We start from the raw sequence: 6224 nt of genomic DNA on the forward strand, positions 1-6224 counted from the left end.
AAATACTAAACTAACATGAAGAAAATAAAACAAACATCAATATAAAGAAATAAACAAGAAACAAAATCAAATAAGTATACTAAACTAACATAAAATAAATAAATATGTTAAATTTTACATAAAACCAAAATAATAAAACAAGAACAACAAAAACAGATTATAATCATCCCAAAATCATATTAATACATATCAAAAGAATTAAGATCAACAAACAAGTCAAATAAAACAAATATAAAAACTATGTTAATAAACTCATGTGAATCCTATTAAACAAAGAAAGAATTCATGGGAAGAACACTCAACTTACTTTTGATTATGAGGTTGAGATTATTTAACTGACCCCTCAGTACCTGCAAGAAAAAGATTAGATTGAGGGAACAAGAATAATTAAAGAACACAACAATAGTTAGTAATCACAACTCAAAAACAAAAGACTTTGAGAAATCTAATTAAGAACAATTTTCTGCCTTAATTAATTTTGTGCTAGAAAAAGTTTTGATTCTAGAAAAAAACATGCTAGCTTCTGCCCTAGGGTTTTGAAGAGAGAAAATAGGGTTTAGAAAGCAAAGAGACACTCTTTCTAGCTAGATTTTTAATTGGAGACCTAAAGTGAGTATTTATAAGTTAAAATTAGGTTTTCAGGGGGCTTTTTAGAGGACTTTTAACGTTCCTAAGGGTCTCAGGTCCAGCCCACATCAAAGAACGATGTTTGGGCCATTAAAAATGAAGTTTCACTGCCTAGAAAATGAGTGTGCGTACACATCTTTCGAGTGTGTGCACGCACACTTGATTCATGCATACACATACCCTAATTCCTGACAGCTTTGATGACCTAACTTCAAAAAGTTATAACTCACTCATTATAAATTCAAATTAGGAAAAATTTATATTCAATTTGAAACCCGGTATGTCTACTTTCCAATAAAACAAACCGCATTCAAAATTCCTTTGTGGATCAAACGTTATGGTTAAAACAATGAGCAAATGTCATTTTTCAATATCGTTTTCAAAGTGATTTGAGCACTTCTAAGCTGTGATTACTTCCAAACTATCATGAACTCTTGAATTACCCTTTGTTGACATATTTCAAGCTCATTCTTGGGGAAGATGACCAAAATTTGTAAATAGGTACAAAATAAAGTGTCCACACAGATGTTAAAATTCTTACCTAACTCTAATACTATTTATGATCATTTTTTTTTCTAATTTTAGTAAGATAAAACATGTAGTGGTCTTTGTTTTATTTTTTATTTTTTTGTTTTGTGTTGATTTTTATTGAGTATATATGATTATTTTTTTAATTTTATAGTTCATTAATATTAGACTCTTCGTATTTTGCACTCATTAACTCACTTGTGAAAAAAGTTAAAAAATTTAAGCTGACACACGGCACAAAATTATCCCTCAATTGAATTCTAATTTGGAATCTAATTGAATTTTTTCTAAACTTTGGCTTCAATTATATATATAGATTCTCATGAAATAGGGGTATTAACTAGCTTCTTAAATAAACTACAGGCAAATTAGAAAAGTTATAAACATGTGTCCATTGATTTTTCAAAAATGAATATATTTAAAGAGGTCTTCAAATAGCATAGAAGACTAGGGGGATTTTTTTTTTCAAAGTTGTTATTAACGAGGACACAAGTTAAGATGTATTTATCATGACTTTTGAGTCGAATTGTAATGTGTCTTTGTGTTAGAACTCATTTTCCTTTCCCTTCTATGTGTGTGTGTGTGTGTGTGTTTGTTTCTAAAAAAAAAAAAAGTTAAGGTGTATTTAGTACTTAATATTTTCTATAAATACAATAGGATTTGAAGTTTATGACATCTGCTTCATGATATTTAATATTTACTGTCAAAGCTAAACACCTACGAGTTCCCTTTTGTTGTAGGTAGGATTTGAATGCATTTTCACATAGTAGACTCAAACTATCAAACTATTTACAAATATCAAGAGAATTACATTCTACCACAATAACTATGTGCGGATAAATCAATGATTATTAACGAATAGAATTTTCTTTACAAAAAATGTGCATCACAGCTTATAATTGAATTTTAATATTTCCTTAATATGTGCATTTTGAGCATTGATTAATAAAACCGTGAAAAAATAAAGTCAAATTGTGTGCACAAATGGGAAAATGAAAAATGTGCTTTTAATTACATTAAATTTGTGCATGCAACCCGATGAATTATTGTATATTAATAAGTTTTTTTTTTTAAGAAGTGTGTGCTATTTTTCATTATTTTTTAACAAGACCAAAGATATACACTATAGTGATTTTTGTCAATATTATACAACTCAGTAATTTCTATTCAACGTATATTAATTTTGAACAATTTCTTATTGGGTTAGATTTTCTCCTTTTCTGGCTTTCACACTTGCAAAACTTCCAACTAAATAGAGATAAATAACTATTGTATCTATAAAAATTTTTATGTTTCAAGTTTTCTAAAGACTAAAATTATATATAGTACATGAATTTATAAATCTAAAATCAAACAAAATATAATTGACACCAAATTTGGCTATATATACGTGTGTCCCTGTCAAGTTACACTTGATATAACTATTTATCAATATTACACCATTAATAACTTTTTATTGAATAATCTAATTTTAAGAATCTCACCATTAGTTGGGTTACATGTTCATTTTGTTAGTACCACGAATACCAAATTCTATGTGAATTAAGTGTTTTTACTGTTTGATTAATAATCTTATGTTTTGAATATAATCTTAAAGTTCTGAAATCTTGAAATTTAAATATTTATTGATGAAATAGTTATTCTTCCTTAATGATTTTGAAATTTTGTAACCATAAAGAGTATTATAAAAAAAAAAAAATGTAATTCATTAGTGGATTTACTCCTACTGAGTTTCGCTTGAAGGATTTGCCCCGCGATGATGGAGCTTGTTCTTGACCTGTGTTGGTCTATTGTTGGTCTTGACCTAACTCGGTCTATTTTTGGTGAGTTCAAATTTATATATATTTTTTAATCATATGAGAATGCTCTTTTATGCCTTGTTCAATTACGTAGGAATATAATTGAACAAGGCATAAAAAAAAAAAGATTATGTAGGAATATATGTTGCATCCAGGCGTAAAACAATTATTGTAATTGTGATCATTATCAATCCCACCATGTAACGAAGTCGAACAGCGCTGATAGTCAAGCAGAAGACATGGAGATTGTCTGTTGCTGATATGTTCAAATTTCCTTCATGTCATGCACATGGCACACCTAATAATTAACCAGTAGTGTATTTTTTTTTTTTTTTTTCTTTCTGATGAAGAACCAGTTTTGTTTTTAAACACCCTACACTTGCTTAATTATAGTATCTTAATTATTTTAATTCAATAAACCTATTCCAACTTTGTGAGAGAATATTAAAATCATTGGAAAATTCAAAGCATACCAGCTATGGAAATTGTGCATTCTAATTAAGACCCACCAACATTATGCCCACATGATATATACAATGAGATAAGTGTAGAAGGAAGAAAGAAATGCCAAAAATCATTAAATACATCAAACTTCCTTAAGGATGAGGATTTGGGTTGGGAAGAGCAAAACGTATATTCTACTGAGAAAATGATAGTATATATAAAGTTATTAAATTTAAGCACATGTCGGCCATGAGTACTTGAGTGGCAACCTCATTATTATTATTTTTCTTTTTTATACAATATATTTGTTCTTCTTCAACTGAGAGATTGTAAAGAAAGTGTCAAACTCGTGTACGCAAGGATATGTATTCTGGTCCATAGGTGTATATTTGCATTTTCTTCAAGTCACTTATAGTGTCTGATAGATATAATATATGGCACTTACAACAGTAAACTGATGGTCAAAAGTTGCCCCAAAACCATTATTTTATCCTTTTGCAAGGATAAGGAAGAGCACCGAAGCAAGAGATAAAGAACAAAGAAGGAGGCAATGTTTGAATTTTATTATTTTAGTTATAATGTTAAAGATATTATAAATTTGACCACCATGCACTCTTAAAGTGATAGTCATTTCACAAGTATATGGAGGTCAAGGGTAGATTAATTTGTGTAACATATTAAACAAATCCTTGAATTACTTTTTCATGATTAGTATAACACATCAATTTGTAAGGTTTTTCTTTCTCCAAAAAAATAAAGGAAAAAGAAAGAAAGCTTGTAAGAAGTTTTTATATATTAATTAAGGGAAAAGTTAATAGATGCTCTAAGATTATTGGTTAAAGAAACATTTTTTGGAATTTTTTATGGGAAAAGAAAAAACAATTGAATTTTTTGACAACTTATTATATTTCCCATGAAAGTGGTATTAAAATTTTCATAAAATAATTCATTAACAAATGCCCATCCGTTAATCAAATCCATTACTAAAAGAGTTATGTTAATACCATAACTTTAATCACACAATTTCTCACAATTATCTTATGTAAGAGTCTGTTTTTCACTTTTATATGAACCCACCACATTTTCTATACCACTTATAATTAGCTACATATGCTAGTTGTGGGAAAATTTTTGGTCATAGAATAATTATTCTTAAACTAATCGAAGGTTTTGGTCATGAATTTTGTAATTGCATTACGGTTTTGTTAGAAAAAATATTAATAATTATGATGATTATGATGATGAAAAAAAGCATTAAAAGTATATTTTACCATTGAGGGGCTGTTAATAGCTCTTAATATGCTATGTTTTTAGGTTATGTTTAATCTATGCCTTAGTCAATACAAACAATAATCAATAAAATAATTCCTCAATACCAAATTTTTTCTAGTGATAGTCTAATTAGAAAAATCAACACACTCACAAATTAAATACAATAACCAAAACTCAAAATCAAAACATACACAGAAGAGTTCAAAAATTGAGAATTAAAACAAAAATTAAAAACTTACATAAGAGAACCAAAAACTTATATGAGTATTCATTATTTTGCTTCTTTATAGTAAACTTCCTTTGACATAATATCTTGCACATAAATTCAAAATCAAAGAATAATAAGTAAGGTAAATTTAATATATTAAAACATAAGTGTAAGTTGTATCATGGGAAAGGAAAGTGAAAAAAAAAAATACAAAAACGTGGGGTGTATTTTGTAAGATTTAATTATAGGGTTGGAGTAAACTTCTGTTTTTTTTTTTTTTTTTGAGAGAAATATAGACTTTTAGTTGGGGTAGAATTTAAATATCTAAAACTTAGAGATAACCTTTCATCTAAATTAAATTAGTGTTCCTCTAAAAAAAATTTAATTATAAAATCTTATCCCTAGGTCAATAGCCTTGTGGCTTAATATCCTAATAAAATATTAATTTAATAAGATGCAACCTGAGTTAAAAAAACAAAAAAAAAATAATGAGTTGTGTGGGATTTAAGTTTAGAAATTTTTGATAATGGACTTTTAGTCTTAATAGAATTTAAATTTGTTGAAATTTAAAAGATAAAATTTTATCTAAATTAAATAGTTACTAAATATTATCACTTAATTTGAGAAAATATATTCTAACAAATAATATAATTAATTTACTAATTAATTGTTCTTAAATGTTGATAATAGACTTTTAATTGGAATATAATTTAAATTTCTAAAACTTAGATGATAAAGTTTTCTTCTTAGTCAAATTTGTAGAAAGAAAATGTGGGCTATTGTGTGATATTTAAGTTTAGAATTTTTTTTTTATAATAGACTTTTGATTAAATAGAATTTAATTTTATTGAAATTTAAATGATAAAATTTTACATAAATTAAACAGTTATTAAATTTATCCCTTAATTTGGGGAAATATATATTCTCTCAAATAATATAAAATTAATTTATTAATTAGTGAGAGTAACTATTTGGTGTAACTATAACTTCTAAGAACAAAGTTTAGCTACAAATTAGTTGTAGCCTAAAACTACAACCTTACTCAATAAAATAAATATTACAACATATTTTGAAAATATAACGATTAAATGGCATGTTCTTTACGCTCATAATACACATGTCGAATTTTATGTCAATCAGATATTATTTACTATATAATCTATAAGCTTATATTTTATGCATAATTTTAAACTACAAAAACTTGCAATTTAAAAAATTTACCGGTGACCTAACTATTGATCTTTAATTTTCTAAAAAATTTTCAAGCATGAAGGGTATAAAAAGAATATGTAATCTAATGGTGAATTTGTCAAAATTCATCTCCAATAAAAAAATATTAAATAAGG

This window comes from Castanea sativa, chromosome 1 (assembly GCF_040712315.1).
Source record: "Castanea sativa cultivar Marrone di Chiusa Pesio chromosome 1, ASM4071231v1".
NCBI lineage: Eukaryota > Viridiplantae > Streptophyta > Magnoliopsida > Fagales > Fagaceae > Castanea > Castanea sativa.